Source organism: Chelonia mydas, chromosome 2 (genome assembly GCF_015237465.2).
Source record: "Chelonia mydas isolate rCheMyd1 chromosome 2, rCheMyd1.pri.v2, whole genome shotgun sequence".
Lineage (NCBI taxonomy): Eukaryota > Metazoa > Chordata > Testudines > Cheloniidae > Chelonia > Chelonia mydas.
Window position 1 is genome coordinate 26,178,350 of NC_057850.1, and position 18,928 is coordinate 26,197,277.

Here is an 18,928-nt window from a genome sequence, read left to right on the forward strand (position 1 = left end):
TGCAGCATTACCGTCTTGGAATGTAATGTAATGAAAGTCTTGACATGTAATGAACTGCCCTATTGTTCTGAGACTGAAATTAGCTCAGAGACGTGATGCAGACCTGGGTTTAACGGCACTCTGGTAATAACAGACTGTTTTCACATTCCCTGCACTGAAGGATTTGTCGCTGGGATTAATATGTGTCTTGTAGATTGAGTTAAAGGGCCCCTAACTTCAGGAGGTACATAGATCTTACTGACTTTATACAGCTTTTCCTGTGCTGTTTGTGAACCAGTAAAAAGCCCTGAAACTAATTGTACTCATCACATGGATTACTTGATCAAATAACTTTTCCAGTAACAAGTGAACAAAGTAGAGGGACAGATTCTTTGCCCTCGTTCTGCCCCCTTAGTGTTGGCTGAGTGGTGCAGAGGGGCTGGAAACTGGCCATACCTACCCAAGAGAGAACTTCTCAGCGGGAGGAAATCAACTGGTGTAAAGCCAGTGGAACCTATGCTCACTGCCTGCACCCACCCTAGCACAGGGGGCAAGTCCGGGTGCGAAGTGAAACAGGGAGGCAGGGCACAGCTCTGTCAATTCACAGCTGGCATCTGGTCCCCCAGGGAACAAACTAGCTGTAAGTTACTGCATCCCCTAGGCTGCTCTATCTTACATCTTCCCCCTTCCCTGCCTTCACCAAGTGGATTTAGGCAAAGAAGGGGAGACTCTGGTGTAGAGCATGTGTCAATCCATTTACCAGGAAAGTGGCAGAAATTTTCCTTGCTTTCTAAGTCCAGTAATTATCAGCATGGGTTTGATTTTCTAAATATTCTATGCTCCCCAAAGTCAGGTTCTTTTCCCAGCAGGGCTTTCTGAGGTGGGCACATACCTGGTCCATCAGTCTCTTTGCTTGCCTAGCCTAGACAACCTATTCCCTGTACATGTTTCCACAGAGATTATTTGGCAGAACAAATGGTCAGATTTATTGCCCACTGAGTGGAGATGCTTTTTCTTTGTTTTCTTCTCCTCTTCTCTATTTTCTCAGAACAGCAAATAAATTGTGGGTGAACCATCTGGGAACAGGACTCACATCTGGCGACGTGTTGCCCTGCCAGCCGGCACCCTGAGGGCCAGCCCTCTACAAGAATCTGCCATTATTTTGTGTTTATATTCATCTGCTTTCTCATGTTCAACTGTGTCACTCGAAACACAGTGTTTTGCTGATGAATTAGACCCAGAAGGTACCACAAATTGATTAATTCCAGATGGCTGAGTTGAACAATTTACTCACTTTCCCCTAGAGCTCACAGCATGGAATTTTTTCTCTCTCTCTGGAGTTAAATCCCAGCACTCTTCTGTCAGGAACTGGGTCACTCTTTGTGCTTTTTTTTTTTCTTTTAAATCTTCAAAGCACCTTACAAACATCAGCTAACACAACTTCAGACAATCACTATGAGGATGGTAAGCACTACTCTGTAGATCTTGTTGATTAGATCAGTAAACTGAGGCACAGAGAGTAAAGCCAAACATTCTCACATTTATGTGTCTTAAATTAGACCCCTAAATTAATGGCCTTGTTTTGAGAGGCACTGAGCATCCACCACTCCCACTGAAGTCAGTCAGAGTAAGAGAGAACATAATCTGGCCAAATGTATTAGGAAGACCCCTGCCAACTGCAGTGAGTAACAGATTCTTCAGTAGCAGCTCCCTGCTAATTAAAATAATCTAACACACACATTTTTAGATGTAGAGAACAAGAGCTAAGAGTGCACAGATCAGTGCAGGCAAACCATAAACCTCCTATATGTGCTCGAGTGAGACACAACCTTTGAGCTTTAGCTCCCTGCATTGACACATTGCAAACAGAGTCCTAATTAAAACAATCTTTTTTCCATTTCAAATTCTTTTTTCTTTGTAGGAAAGGCAATAAGGGTACATGTCATGGAGGGCACCTACTGAATTACGCCAGGAAACAGTGAATAAGAATATATTAATACTTAGCTCAGAACCGCCACAAATCATTAACAAGTGCGATTACGGCTTCCTTTTCTTTGTTTTCATGGGATGTGTGCAGTGACTTGCTCTACAAGCTGATGGGTACAGCTGCCTTCCTCACAGGTCTGTATTAGAACTCCAGTGAGGGGAATGAAACCAGAACCAGCAAACTTCCCAGAGAAGGAACACCTCCCCCACAAAGGAAAATCACTCTTTATCTGTGTCTGAAATAATAATGAAACTACCTTCAGAAATAATACATCAAAACTATATTCATCTCCTTTATATAGGTACCATGCAGATCTTAACTGATGTCATTCTAAACTTGGATGGTTTTAAAGAGACGAGGTGGGTGAGGTAATATCTTGTCTCTCTAATATCCTGGGACCAACATGGCTACAACTACACTGCATACAACTGTAACCCTTCTGCCCATCAGAGTTGGCAGCACAAGGGCCGGGTTCAGTATCTAGGGGTTCCGTTCCAATAACACAATGCAAAACCGGTTTGAGCCCCCACCCCCGCTGGGCGCCTCTAAGAGGCAATACTTCCCCTCTCACAAGCACAGAGTCTGAGTGCAGCAAAGCCTTTTAATAACAGAGAGAAACAATGTGGCATTATGTTGGGGAAACACCACCAACAGGATTCATAACACAGCCCATGAGCAAAAACCCACCCCAAGCAAATTGGGCCATGTCCTTTCCCTTTGGTTCTTGCGTCCAGCAACCCAAAAGTCACCCAAAGTCCCAAAAGTCCAACAACCCAAAAGTCTCTGTCTCTGGTCAGTGCAGCCCCCGAGTTCAAAAGTTTATCTGCAGAATTTTACATCCCAACCTGGGTAGAAATGGGGGTGGGGGGGTAAGGGGCACCTTACATGGTCCGAAGCCAATTGCCCCACCTCTCCGTGGGGCTCTGCTCCGCTCCGCTCCACCAGCCGTCCCACGAATCGCTCTGCTCCGCCAGCCGCTCCGCTCCACTCCACCAGCCGTCCCATGAGCTACTCCCCCATCCCACAAACTGCTCCACAATATATCTTCAGGCCCCCCCACTACTTAACACAACACTCAGTGATTTCAGCTCTTAGTAATTTTAGCTCTTTAGTGATTTTAGCTTGTAGTAGGGGAGCTTCAGTGCTGGTGCACCGTTGGCCCAAAGTGCATTCAGCTTAGCAGCCTGTAACTCCTAGTAGAATCAAAACTAGCTCTGATCTTTCGAGAGGGAGAGGGAGCAATTGGCATGTAGGGCCCTCACCAGGGGCCCATACCACCAGGTATTAATACCTGTCCCCAGCCTCTCTTAATTCACTGGGTTTTGGAACCCATGTCCCTTGCCTAGCGAGTGCTGCTTAGTTGATGGTCGATCATAACAAAAGGCCAAGTACAGTTCCACTGTCCTTGATTCACATAATCAGGATAATAACAGTTTATTCTTCCTGCCCCAATAACAGAGAATCTGGGGCTCCTACAGCAGCCAAAGTGACCATCTAGGTGGGGTGGGTGTGCCTATGCAAATGAGATCAGCCCCTGAAGTTCTTTTCCACAACCCACCACAACTCGCCACCAGATGTCAAGGTAGAGCTCATCCTGACTCTGCTTACACAACCTTGGATGTTTTTAAGTCATTTGGGGTCATATTTTCAGCCTATCCACAGGTCTCTTCTTGCTTCCTCAATAGTGTAGGTGCAAAACAAAGCAGGTAAATATTTGCAAGCTAGATATAAACCAGCTGGCTAACACTTGTACTAGACATCTAATTGACAGTCACTATGCCTGCAATTATTTTGTTTAGTTAGATTTTGTGGGCTGGCCACATATGAAACTTAACTAGTCAGCTCATAAAATCCACCAGGACCAGGATCCTATTGTGCTAGGCGCTGTACATAGACAGAACAAAAAGACTGTTCCTGTCCCCACAGACAGATGAACTTGTGTTGGCCCTTTCTGGTTGCTGTAGCCAGCTGTTGTCTCTTGTTGTGTACTTGGATAGTAAATTCTTTGGAAAAGAGGCTGTCTTTTCATTATATGTCTGCACAGTGCCTAGGCACAATGGGGCCCCGATCCCTAATTGGGGCCTCTAAATGGTACCTTAATACTACTAATAATAATTAATCATAATAAATTAACTGCCAAGATTATAATCATAGACTTTACACCCACTAATAAAAAAAATAAACTTCTCAAACTTTCGCCTCCCCAAAGCCAAGGAAAAGAGATGGGCTCTGCAGTAGTCCCTGATATCTGATTTTGGCCCAAAGAGGGAATGAGTTCCATGTTCAAGAACGCCTGTAGAAGATGCACAATCACCAACAGTGCTGCCTACTGGTTAGGCAGGTCTTTGGCAGGGTGTCTCCCAATTGAAAAGCACAGCCCGGTCCTTCACTGCCTCCATCCCAAAGGTTTCCATTTCTCCCCTTTAGTGCAGAGGTTTTACTGGGGGCTGAGCCCTCGAACAGTCAAGGCCTTTTCCAGCTGGTCTGCTGCTAGCTGAACACTCTAGGTGTTGTAACGTCCTCTCTGAGTGGGTGCGGGAACTCTGGCCCACTCTCTCCACCAGGCTCCAGTCCAAGGCCCAGTGATGGGAAGCTACGTGGACACCTTGTGGTGATGAGACTGGCCCACTTCCTACCACAGCTCCCTTTAGCTTCCCAGAGTAAATCACTCCAATCCAGTCTCTGACCTGCACACTCAGTCACTGTTTCTTCTTTGTGGGTTTGCACCGGTGTTGTCACGTCTCAGGCAATGAGCTTTGGGGCAGCCCTCTGCTCCCTTCCTTTGCCCCTTCTGAACTGCTCTACTTCCATTTCTAAAGCCCTGCCTCCAGCTGGTGCAGGCTTTGCAGATGTGTCTGGGCTGCGTGGGCCTAGAGCTATTCTGTAACCCCTTGCTCTCCAGTGTGGGGTTTGTATATCCCATCACAGTCCCTCACAGAGAGATCCCTCCCGGCAGTCCTCTCCTTTTAAATGAGGAGACTTGCTATGATTGCAACTGCCGAAGACACAGAATCACCTTCTTGGAGAGGAAGTCTGTAGGCATAAAGAGGGAAGTCACATTATGAACATCTCTCTCTTGATCTGTGTGGGTTTTATTGTAAAGTGTCAGGTGCTACAGATACTAAGCATGATCTAGATAAAGGGTTTGTTGCAAGGAAAGTGGAAATGTAGCCAGCTCTTGCCATTTTGCCAAGAGTCTCATGATATTTTAGTGTTTTTCTTAAAGCCCAAGCTCCTGGAATCAGGGGATTACATGAGAATCACAGCTTCCATGTAACAAAAAGACATTTCTAGTCCTCACAGTTAAAAAAGAAAGCTTGAAAATGTGCACCCTTAAGGCTCCAAAATCAAGGGACAAATCTATAGGAACCCAACATTCATTACTTTTGAAATTTCAGGCATTTTAAGGCTCTCATGATTCTTGGGACCTGACATGATTTTTGCATGATTGGGGTTGGCATGCTGGTGCTGTCTTCATGACCACCCAAACCCATCCGTAAACTTGGGTGCTCAGTAGAGATGGTCTTTAGTAAGAGTTGGATACAGTAGTTCTGAAAGTTTCAGGGGTAATTTTGAGAGGTAATTTAAGATTAAATTAACCCACCAAATGAGTGCTAAAGCATGATCAATGTCCCCATTCCCTCCTCTTCCCACCCCCCACAACAGAACAGCTGCATGGGGTGAGGATCCCTGTGATGCCAGAGTACAGGGGAATTCCTGCCCCCTTACACATAGAAGGGTCATACATAGGACACTACAGAAGAAGGCTGGGAGCCAGATCAGAGAGCTGGCAACCAAACACATCCACTCGACACAAGATCCACTTAAAGGGTGTACGGAGGCTGTGGCCACTGATGAGGAGAAAGGGTCTGGCACAAACCCCTCGTTTGAAGAGAAGCCCTTGATTCCGTGAGAGCTTGCATTGAGCTTCATTTCCACAGAAGAAAGCTAGGATAGGAGGAACGAAACATCCCCCACATCTTTGTTATGTAAAATGAATCCATGTCTAAGAGTTGTCTCACTAACTCTCCTCAGAATCCTTAGGCCAGACCTTTACACAGTGGTGTGAGCAAGGTGGGCAGGAATCAGTGACAAGCCTAAGGCCTTGTCTACCTCTGGTGTTATTCAGGAATAGCTATAGCACTTTAAATTCACACTCCATTTTAATCCAAAACAACTTTCAAGTGTCAAGAAGCCCTAAGCTTTCTTCTCAGATCACCTGTTCTTAGGGTTGTCCCTCTTGTCACTACTTCCAGTATCCCCTGCCTCTGAGAGCCACTTAACTCCTTTTATATTCCTTGGGTTGGCATCGATACGATTCAGTTGCCTTGACAGGAAGATGAGTCAGCCAAAGCAACTCTGCAGCTCTATGCAAAGTTCTAGCACCTGATATAAGGGCAACTCAGCAAAAGACTTCTGCATTTCCACAGAGGATCTTAAAATTTACCTTCCATCACACACATTTTGTATTAGTCTACCCCTTAGGGGTGGATTTGCTCTTGCAACGCTAAATTTCAGACTTTCTCAGGGCAATCAAAACTTAGCTTAATGTTGTCTCTTTATTTACTGTTCTTTGTATTTTAACAATAGTAAGATTGATGAAGTAGATTGATGAAGCCTTGAGTCAAACTGCTAGAATGCTATCTGAAATCCCATTTTAATCAATAGGATTTTGCACAGTGCAATAACTCTAATAAGCATATAAAATATATAACAGGAAACACATTCATCAGCACTGGATTGGGTCAACAAGTCATTGATATAACGAAAGTGTAACTTTACACTCAAGCACAAATGACAGTATTACCAAGTAGGATATCAAATTGTTCATGGCAATATTGCATTGATCTGGTATCCATATGTGACTCATGTGGCCAAGATTTTCAAGTGACTAGCAATTGTGTGTGCTCAACTTGAGATACTTTAAAGGAACCTGATTTTCAGAGGGTGGATGCTCAGCACTTTGTAAAAACCATCTCCCCTTTGAAGTGTCTCAAGTTGGACAAACAAAACTCAAGGCACCTTGGATCACTAGTATCTGTTGAAAACCTGGGCTGACAGCAGCAGTTCTCAACCTGCAGCCCACAGGCTACATGCGGCCCAATTAGCACAGAGCTGTAGCCCAGGATCCCTGGCCCCGCACAGCGGGGGTCAGGGGTTGGGGCTGCCGGCCGGTCCCGTGGGATTGGGGTCCAGGCTGCCACCCAGCTGCCCTGCCACCTGGCCCCACGTGGCTGGGTCCGGGATCGGGACTGCCATCCGGCCCCACATGGGTCCCTGCTGCCTGGCCCCCCACCCAGGGTTCTGTTCCTGGCCCCACTCTGTGGAAGGGTCTCTAGAAGGGGGGCATTGGGTATAGGGGTCTGTGGGAGGGGTCTGGGGGACGTGCTGTAGTTCTCAGCCTGCAGTCCAGGTAACACACTGTGGGCCGCATATGTGGCTCCCAGTGATAAATAGGTTGAGAACCACTGGCCTGTAGCAATGAGTTCTTTCCAAAACTCTGTGAAGAGAGAGGTTCAGGTAGCCAGACTTCCTGTTAACACGAGTACGATGACCAGGATTTTGTCATCAACATAATACAATAATGGTGCTTACTAAAAAAAATAAAAGTGTTGTAAAGAAGTAGCCAATTTGTCTGCAAAATAAATGCTTTTGAAAGCAATACAGCTGGGTTGTTTTTGCTAAACGTACACACAAAGAATTGAAAAATACAGTAATTTATCCCCAGGACTAAACTGAGATTACTACTACTGATCAGTTTATTACACCTAGAAACTGTGCACACAGCCAGTCTTTGCAAATATGTGCTCATAATATTGTTACCCCATCCTCCCTATGCCTACATGTGTTTCTTTCCTCCACCCATTGTATGGTGTCACAGATCCCAATAGTAGACAGAGCTGAGTGTAGGCAGACCTCTGGGCCTCTGCTGAGCCCCACTGATTTCAGTACTTTGCAGGATTAGGGTCAAAGATTGTAAACACTTCAGGATATGGATTTTTTTCCACTATAATAACAACAAATTCGTATCTAGAGCTATTCAGCAGTTGATCTCAAAGGAAATCGGCATCATTATCCTCATTTTATACATGAGGAAACTGAGGCACAAAGCAATGAAGTGATCTGTCCAAGGTCACCCAGCAGGTTAGTGACAAAGCTAGGAACATCTTCTGAGTCACAGTATACTGCTTTATCCAGTAGGCTACGTTGCCTTTCATAGCAGATCTGGGAGTCATCGTGGATAGCTCTCTGAAAATATCTACTCAATATGCAGCAGCCGTTAAAAAAGCTAAAAGAATGTTAGGAAAGTGATAGATACTAAGACAGAAAATATCAGAATGCCACTGTATATGCCCACATCTTGAATACTGTGTGCAGTTCTGGTTGCCCCATCACAAAAAAAGATATTACAATTGGAAAAGGTACCTAGAAGGCTAATGAAGATTATTAGGGGCATTGAAAAGCTTCCATACAAGGAGAGATTAGAAAGACTGAGACTGTTCTGCTTAGAAAAGAGATAACTAAGGGGGGATATGATAGCGGTCTATCAAATCCAGGAAGTTTTTGGAAAGCGTAGGGGCCAATTTCCTGGTGCAAGTGCTAGACGAGCCAACTGGGGGGGAGCTTTTCTTGACCTGCTGCTCACAAACAGGGAAGAATTAGTGGGGGAAGCAAAAGTGGACGGGAATCTGGGAGGCAGTGACCATGAGTTGGTTGAGTTCAGGATCCTGACGCAGGGAAGAAAGGTAAGCAGCAGGATACGGACCCTGGACTTCAGGAAAGCAGACTTCGACTCCCTCAGGGAGCGGATGGGTAGGATCCCCTGGGGGACTAACATGAAGGGGAAAGGAGGCCAGGAGAGCTGGCTGTATTTCAAGGAATCCCTGTTGAGGTTACAGGGACAAACCATCCCGATGAGTCGAAAGAATAGTAAATATGGCAGGCGACCAGCTTGGCTTAACGGTGAAATCCTAGCGGATCTTAAACATAAAAAAGAAGCTTACAAGAAGTGGAAGGTTGGACATATGACCAGGGAAGAGTATAAAAATATTGCTCGGGCATGTAGGAATGAAATCAGGAGGGCCAAATCGCACCTGGAGCTGCAGCTAGCAAGAGATGTCAAGAGTAACAAGAAGGGTTTCTTCAGGTATGTTGGCAACAAGAAGAAAGCCAAGGAAAGTGTGGGCCCCTTACTGAATGAGGGAGGCAACCTAGTGACAGAGGTTGTGGAAAAAGCTAATGTACTCAATGCTTTTTTTTCCTCTGTCTTCACTCTCAAGGACAGCTCCCAGACTGCTGCGCTGGGCATCACAACATGGGGAGTAGATGGTCAACCCTCTGTGGAGAAAGAGGTGGTTAGGGACTATTTAGAAAAGCTGGACGTGCACAAGTCCATGGGGCCGGACGAGTTGCATCCGAGAGTGCTAAAGGAATTGGCGGATGTGATTGCAGAGCCATTGGCCATTATCTTCGAAAACTCGTGGCTAACGGGGGAAGTCCCGGATGACTGGAAAAAGGCTAATGTAGTGCCAATCTTTAAAAAAGGGAAGAAGGAGGATCCTGGGAACTACAGGCCAGTCAGCCTCACCTCAGTCCCTGGAAAAATCATGGAGCAGGTCCTCAAGGAATCAATCCTGAAGCACTTACACGAGAGGAAAGTGATCAGGAACAGTCAGCATGGATTCACCAAGGGTAGGTCATGCCTTACTAATCTAATAGCCTTCTATGATGAGATTACTGATTCTGTGGATGAAGGGAAAGCAGTGGATGTATTGTTTCTTGACTTTAGCAAAGCTTTTGACACGGTCTCCCACAGTATTCTTGTCAGCAAGTTAAAGAAGTATGGGCTGGATGAATGCACTATAAGGTGGGTAGAAAGTTGGCTAGATTGTTGGGCTCAACGGGTAGTGATCAATGGCTCCATGTCTAGTTGGCAGCCGGTGTCAAGTGGAGTGCCCCAGGGGTCGGTCCTGGGGCCGGTTTTGTTCAATATCTTCATAAATGATCTGGAGGATGGTGTGGTTTGCACTCTCAGCAAATTTGCAGATGATACTAAACTGGGAGGAGTGGTAGATACGCTGGAGGGCAGGGATAGGATACAGAGGGACCTAGACAAATTGGAGGATTGGGCCAAAAGAAACCTGATGCGGTTCAATAAGGATAAGTGCAGGGTCCTGAACTTAGGACGGAAGAACCCAATGCACAGCTACAGACTAGGGACCGAATGGCTAGGCAGCAGTTCTGCGGAAAAGGACCTAGGGGTGACAGTGGACGAGAAGCTGGATATGAGTCAGCAGTGTGCCCTTGTTGCCAAGAAGGCCAATGGCATTTTGGGATGTATAAGTAGGGGCATAGCGAGCAGATCGAGGGACGTGATCGTTCCCCTCTATTCGACATTGGTGAGGCCTCATCTGGAGTAGTGTGTCCAGTTTTGGGCCCCACACTACAAGAAGGACGTGGATAAATTGGAGAGAGTCCAGCGAAGGGCAACAAAAATGATTAGGGGTCTGGAACACATGACTTATGAGGAGAGGCTGAGGGAACTGGGATTGTTTAGTCTGCGGAAGAGAAGAATGAGGGGGGATTTGATAGCTGCTTTCAACTACCTGAGAGGTGGTTCCAGAGAGGATGGTTCTAGACTATTCTCAGTGGTAGAAGAGGACAGGACAAGGAGTAATGGTCTCAAGTTGCAGTGGGGGAGGTTTAGGTTGGATATTAGGAAAAACTTTTTCACTAGGAGGGTGGTGAAACACTGGAATGCGTTACCTAGGGAGGTGGTAGAATCTCCTTCCTTGGAAGTTTTTAAGGTCAGGCTTGACAAAGCCTTGGCTGGGATGATTTGATTGGGGATTGGTCCTGCTTTGAGCAGGGGGTTGGACTAGATGACCTCCTGAGGTCCCTTCCAACCCTGATATTCTATGATTCTATGATGATTCTATGAAATCATGAACAGTGTGGCAAAAGTAAATAGGGAAGTGTTATTTATCCCTTCACATCACACAAGAGCTAAGGGTCACCCAACGAAATTAATAGGCAGCAGGTTTAAAACAAATATAAGGAAGTACTTCACACAATTCACAGTCACCCTGTGGAACTCATTGCCATGTGATGTTGTGAAGGTCAAAAGTATAACTGGGTTCAAAAAAGAATTAGATAAATTCAGGGAGAATAAGTCCACCAATGGCTATTAGCTAAGGTGGTCAGGGATACCCATGCTCTGGGTATCTCTAAAACTCCAACTGCCAGAAGCTGGGACTAGATGACATGGGAGGGATCACACAAAATTGCCGTGTTATGTTCATTCCCTCTGAAGCATCTGGTACTGGCTACCCTCAGAGTAAGGATACTTGGCTAGATGGACCATTGGTCTGACTCAGTATGATCGTTCTTATGGGTTGATACAGTGTCTAGCACAATGCGGTCCCCAAGCTGGTGGAGGTTTCTTGTTACTACTGTAGTATAAGTAATAAGCACTTGTCCATTGAGCATTTCACAGATTAAAAAACAAGAGGCGCAGCACAGAACTTGCAGCCCAGGGAGGGGAGGGGCTGAAATTGCTTTAAACCGCTTCTGCATTGTCCTAATCCTGGGCTGTTCTGCAACCCTGGCACAATTTAAACAGCCCAGAAGACCTATGTCAATCTCCCAAGACTGTGTGCTTTGGCGCCATCCCCAAATGCCCCATCCATCCCCCAGCCCTGTCCTGGCACACACTCTAACACCAGGGCTTGTGAGGGGGTGATCAGAAGGCAGCCTTATGGCTGTCTTCAGTAGTTCCTTTGCCAGAAAAATATTCCCCCAATCAGATTCAGGACTTTTAGAGCCCCGATATGAAGCAGCCAGAGGGAGGGTGAAGATCTCCCCTAAGCTGTTTTAGCTCAATTCTAAACCACCACTGAGATTCCTCTGTAACTGATCATGAGTCACATAACAAATGGGGAGTGGGATTTAATAGAAATATTATTGCTAACATACATGTTCTTTTGGACAGCGTCATATACATTTATGCAGCCATGTAAATAATAAATATTAAAGCAATAATCAAATATTTGAAGCACTAAGATACTGTGGTGGTGGGCACAGTGGAAAAACACAGAGCTAGATTTTCATTAGAGCGGACAGGTTTCCTACCAAATTTCTGCCTCACACATTTTAAGAGAGCCAAGCAACAAATAACCTGAAAAGCAGTGAGATAATAAAAATGTCAAGAGGTGCTAAGCTGTAGCAGGGCTGCTGTTTTACTTAAAATATTTGCTGCTCCTAAGCATGAGGCAGCATGAAAATAAGTTTCAAGATAAAGGTATTTCCTAGTAGTCATTTGCACTCATTTTTTTAAAAATTCCAAACTAAAAAAGATTACTATTTAATTCACACAATTAAATACATTTAAGAATAAATACCCTTCAATTCTCAACTAATATATAGCCCAGTCCTTCATTCCTTGCCCACCAGAGCTTTGGGAGGGCAGGGAATACAGGATATGGCCCTCAATCCATTTATAAGGATTACAAAGTAAAGGCTTGCTCACACAAACCCTTACTCCCATGAGTAATCCTCAATCACAGTTGGCTAGTCATGTGAGTAAGATTTTGCAGGATCAAGCCCTTAATGCCATCACATTTCTTTAACACCTAATAGATTATTTAGACATTCAGGCATGAAGGAGCCTGGAGTCAAACCCAGTGTCAATAGCGCTATTATGATTCAACCTAAAAGCACATTATAATCAGTGGGATTTTGCATACTACCATAAATCTACTAAGCATATAAAATACATTGTAGGAGACATTGGCTTCAACAGTAGATTGGGTCAATCCAGCACAGATGCAGATGCATTAGACTAATCTCTAGTATCTTAAACCAACATTTAATAAGAAAGTTTGGAAGGGGAAAAAACCTCACCAAACCCCAAACAATACCATAGTGTAATGTGCATCCCTATATAGAGTCTGAGACTCAGAGAAGTGAGTGCTTCAAATTCAGTAGTAATATCTGCAGATTAACTGGCTCATTGTACTTTCAAGGGCAAAGCAATATACAGTGAAATAGACACAGACAGCTGTGTTACCTGTCTAGAGCTAAGGAGTACTTCTTGGTGCCTCTGTCAGCCACAAGACAAGTTCTTTCAAGACCCTTTGTGGTGGCCATGATGAAAACTTTTTTCCTCAAATGCTCCTTCCCTTTTTGGAAGCAGGCAGGGGTAAAAATGCTCTCACAATTAAGGAGAAATCTCCGCCAAAGGTTTAAAAACAACACGTTTGAATAATCTTGTTGATAAATCCACTACAAGGGGAGCTGCTGTCTTACGGCTGCTGGTGTCACTAATTCACCCAACAGTGACTTGCTGGGTTTCTGATATTGGAGGTTTTGTGGCACTTTTTTCCCCCCTGACGATATGATGCAATCCTTGTTGCACACATGATGAGAAGCCTACCACTTTGCCCTAGATTGCTGACTCAGCCTGGAGCACGCAAACACACACACACACAGAAGAAAAGTGATTAAAACAGCCTGATTTGCCTGAAACAGTCAAACCACTGTTTACCACCCTGCCTGCTCAGCCAGGAAAGAAAAAGAAAAAACCCTCCTTTTGCCCAGGTTGGCGCAAGCCTCCGTAATCTAAGTGATTGCTGTAAAGATCTCTTTCTCCCCTCCGTCTCCCCCACTGGAATTTTGCTACAAATGTTTTTAAAAAATTAGGTGACAAGAACTATTAATTATTGCAGTTAACAACCTGAAACAGGTTACTGAGATCTATATGTGAACAATACACAGCTGCATTCCCTTTCTCCTGAGGATTTATTATTTCTATTACAGTAGGGCCAACAGGCCTCAACCAGGGACTGGGGGCCCATTTTGCTAGACACTGTACACATAAGATATCTAAAAGACAGTCCCCTGCCCCTAAGACATTACCTCTTTCCTCGGGCTACTTCCATAGCTATAATGCAGCTATCAATGCTGTATTTAGGTATCATCAAGAGTCAGCATATCTAGTCACAGAAGATTTTCCTTTAAAAATAGACAAGATTTTTATAATCTAGATAGATATATGATCCCAGAGCCTGTCACGAGATGAACTCAGCAATAAATTCCCCCTTCCGTGCCTGCAAAACAGTGCCCGGAGCAGGAGAAAATGTTCTGGAAAGCAATAAACCTTTAAGGAGGTATTTTCCCCCATTCCATTAGCATCATTCCTGTCTATTGACAGGAGACAAACATCATCATTATTTATTATTTGCATTACCATAGCTCCTAGGAGACTCAAATCAAGGACAGGATCCCCTTGTGCCAGATGATGTACAAACACAAAACAAAAAGACAGCCCCTGCCCCAAAGAATTGAGATCCTAAGGAACAAGTATTTCATCTTCACTATCACTCTCCCATCATTCATCGCTGTTAACAAATGTGTTTCCCCCCCCCCCAGTACAATGAAATGGGTGGAGACGTCATGATAATAATCAAAAAGTACATGAAGGATGCAAAGTGAAGCACTCAGAAATGAGAAAGGGGCAACCTGCACTCTGCCTCTCATGCGTATGTATTACGACCTACTCTTTATTTATAAAATCTCTGGTTATTATCCCCACAGAATTGGTGCATTATTCAGCATGCGGGCTGCATCAATTGATGTCAGCCCTGACCTGAAGGGGGATCACTTATATCCTCAACCTAAAAGTGATACCTAGGACCCTACCAAATTCACAGTCCATTTTGGTCAATTTCACGGTCATAGGATTAAAAAAATCGTCAATGTCATTATGTTGGATCATATTAAAGAAGTTCTGTATTAAAATCACAAATGAGTTTGATTCCCCATAGTTTAAATTCCAGGGTATTACTAATTAAGAGGTCTCTTGGTTTTTGGTACTGTTTCTCTCCCTCTGTGTGTGAAACTTGCAAGCTGCTAATTGTGTTAGTACATTCTAAGACAGAGTCTGTTCTCAAAGCAATTCACAGAGACTCAAAGCAATACTTTAACAACAGAAACAGCACCCAGAGACTCCCCGCCCTTTTGTTGTATTAACAATTGTGATTAAAGTAGAGATAGAGGATGTATGTGGATGGATGCTTGGTGTGGATAATAACTGAATGATCAGGGAGGTGCCAGCCTAAGAATCCAGTGTCCATCGGCTGAAGAAGGCGTCAAGTGGAAATAACCAGAGGACCCCCGGAGGGCAGACTGGAATCCACCCAACAGCCTCAAGAATGGGAGAACCAAAAAACAAGATAACATCTTGGAGCCGTCAGGAATGTGCCATCTGCTGATTGATTCAGCAACAGCATGATGCAGCAATTCCCATAGACTGGCATAGGAAGAAATTCCTATAAAAATAGACTCTAAAAAGTGAGAACTTTGGGGTCTGATTCTGCAAACCAACTTCCAGGAGCATCAGATGAGCATCTGACAAGGCCCTGCTCCCTCCTCATGTCCAGGCCACCTGGCCAGTGGCTTGGCATGAGCAACTCTAAGGCTGGTAACTATGATAACAACTTTGCAGAACCTGTGTGTGTGTGTGTGTATGAGTGAATGCGTGAATAAATATGAGATTGAATGGAATGTTATAGCTATAACTAACTGCTTACTATGATAACAACCTTGCAGAACCTGTGTGTGTGTGTGTGTGTGTATGAATGAATGTGTGAATAAAGATGAGATTGAATGGAATGTTACAGCTGTAACTAACTGCTTACTATGATTCTTTCTGTATTCACAATAAATGTGGTATTTTGCCTTTTTCCCTTTAATAAGATCCTGCTGGTTTTTATTTTATTGGTACAACAACAATTTCAGCTATTTAAATCTGAAATTTCACAGTGTTGTAATTGTAGGGGTCCTGACCCAAAAAGGAGTTGCGGGATGGGTCACAAAGTTTATTGTAGAGGGTCATGGTATTGCTACCCTTACTTCTGCGCTGCTGCTGGCAGCTGCCTTGAGAGCTGGGCGGCTGGAGAGCGGTGGCTGCTGGCCAAGAGCCCAGCTCTGAAGGCAGAGCAGCCGCCAGCAGCAGCGCAGAAGTAAGGATGGCATGATATGATATTGCCACCCTTACTTCTGTGCTGCTGTCTGCAGAGCTGGGCCCTCAGTCAGCAGCCACCGCTCTCCAACCACTCAGCTCTGAAGGCAGTGCAGAAGTAGGGGTGGAAATACCGCAGCCACCCTAAAATAACCTTGCAACCCCCCTGCAACTCCCTTTTAGGTCAGAATCCCCAATTTGAGAAATGCTGGTCTCCCCCATGAAATCTGTATAGTGTAGGGTAAATGCATGCAAAAGACCAGATTTCACAGTGGGAGACCAGATTTCATGGTCCGTGATGCGTTTTTCATGACCATGAATTTGGTAGGGCCCTAGTGATACCACAGGTCAGGGCTGACACACATTGGTGGGGGAGAGTGGGAAAGTTTGCACCACTGTTCTGCAGAGAAATGAAGAAACTTTGCCTTAGGGTTGGCAGTCTACATTTTTACACATGCACTAAAATCCCACACAACATCTAGAGAGATAAATCGAGAGCCTGCCACATGCTCTCTTTCAGATAAGAGCAGGACAACTCATCATTTCCAGCCTAACTGCCATCCTCATACTGGGATTTCCCCCAGAACCCAGTACACACTCTATGGGATAGTGTCGTGCATGCTGTACAAGTCTCAATTGATTTTTACGGAGCCAGAGATCCACAAATTACCTACATAGTGTACTGTCAGCTGTCCCAGTGTGTCCCCAATAAATAAGGCAGCACTTGAGCCTGAGAAAAAGGAGATCTGATTAATAATGGCTTGGCCATGTTTCTTAACACCTGCTGGCAAATACAGTGAATAAGTGAACATTGTACCGTGCCAGCCCCCTCCTTCAAAAGTACTCTTCCTCCAAGTCCCTTTCCCCGACGAACTCTCCCCTGCATGGTCCACTCCAACACTACACACACACAGACTTCGATGCTGATTGTCTCCTCAAGCAGCCATCCCCAGACGTTAAGGATATGGTCTTAATCTACCCCATGTATATTACAAACCAGATGCAGTGACCTTTCAGTGTTTTCCCCCTTTTACTCTTTCTGGTCCTTCGGATGATAAATCTTCTAAACTAAGAATTCATTTTCTCATCTATGGGGAATCTTGGAGCCCTGCACCTTTTAGTGCCCCCATTTAGCTCTTCCCTGGATCAGACCAAGCACAAAATCTAAGTGCTTGTGTAATTCACTGGTCAGTGTGTAATCACTTCAAGAGAAACACAAGTCTTTCATTCTGAACTTGGTGTGCTTCCTCCACAGTAGGCGTAGCCCCTGATAACACCAATAGCGGAGAGTTGCATTTAAATATTTGAAAAGAAAATTATGATTATTAATTATTATGATTAGAAGACACTATTAGAATAATGTCCTGCAATAACTGGATCAATGCAGATGGCTGTGTGTGACATTTTATTTCATGACCACCATGTGCAACGAGTGTTCACGTGCCGTTACCGATGGTGGGCTAGAGGCTGCGAATCAGGTGTCTCTGCAGGAGTCCTACAAAATGAAAATGCCAAGTTTCTCACCACCTGGGAATGACAGTGAAATACCAGTTTTATCCTCATAGCTGAGCTAGGAAGGGTCTAAAGCATACGAGAGGAAGAGTTTATTGTCTACTGGAGGGAAGGGTGACATTTGAAGATGTCCAGCTGTTGCTATGCTATTGTCTGCCTCTCATAAACATGTTTTCCTTTAAGTAGAAAGGACCACAGAGCAAAATACCCTCAAAGATCAGGGATGTTTGGCATATAAGCCTGGATCTGGACCCCACAACCATCCCTTATATCTGTAAAGAGCTGAATCAAAATGTCAGATCCAAGACCATACACTTAAAGGAAATTTAAAATCCATTTTGGAGTGCTACAGCTCAGGCCCATTTCTGTTTAAAAGCACTGGATGCCTGTAACTTTTCTTTCCATCATTTTGCAAAGGGGTCTCAGGCCTCAGATGGATGCCAGGAAAACAGCCATAGATTATTCACTCTATTTAATCTAGACCTTTGTTTTATGTCTACTAGTGTTTGTGCTGATTGGCATACCTCTTAGGAAGTGGGTTGAAAAGCATGTTATAAAGAAATCTTTTCCGATTTTTTTCACATAGGCAGGGGTGTTCCTCTTTGTATAGAATCTAAAGTTCATCAAGAGACAGACAGCAGCTGCCTGTGGAATTTCTGCTTCAGAGAAATTATTCAGACCATCTCGATAAATTCATCTCCCTCTTTCAGTAATAGTGCATTTTGTTTTTCTGAGTCTATATTAGAAGTGTCACAAATCCAATCATAGCAATTCTAATGACCCCAGTCAAGGACATTTCTCCAAATTTGCATCCAACGGAGATAAGTGAGACATCACACTGGCTTTTGCAAATGAAAGTCCCCTATCATTATCATCATCCAAAATCTCAGGCAGTAAAAGAAGCATATTCTTGATCTCATTTCAACTCCAATCGAGCGTGCTTTAAAATACAAAACTTTCATCCTGTCATGATGCGGGGAGATATTGACAGCTTAAATGTACAGTGGGAAATTCAGTGCATCTATTAACAGAAAATGCCAGGAAAGTCAGTCAATTTTACTAGACATGAGACATCTTACAGATCATCTGCAAGTTTTTCTTTGCCATTCTATGTCAGCAATTCATGTGGCTCTATTCAGGATTGCCTTTAATGTGGTGATCCAGGCATTTTCCAGCTTGATTATTGTGATTCTCTTTACCTACTGTAAGTATGGAACTACTTGTTAACCTATATGGAGCTCTAGTGACTTCAGCTGTCTCTCCATGTAGCTGTCATTATAGGACTGGGGTCTTACACAGAACAAATCGATAGAAATAGGGGTGACATTTTTGTGTGGCATTGGCAATAAAGGGGCCCAAAGTATGAGACGATCAGCGAGAATGTCTCCATCCTGATTTTGTGCCAATTTAAAAATCATTAACAGGGTGCT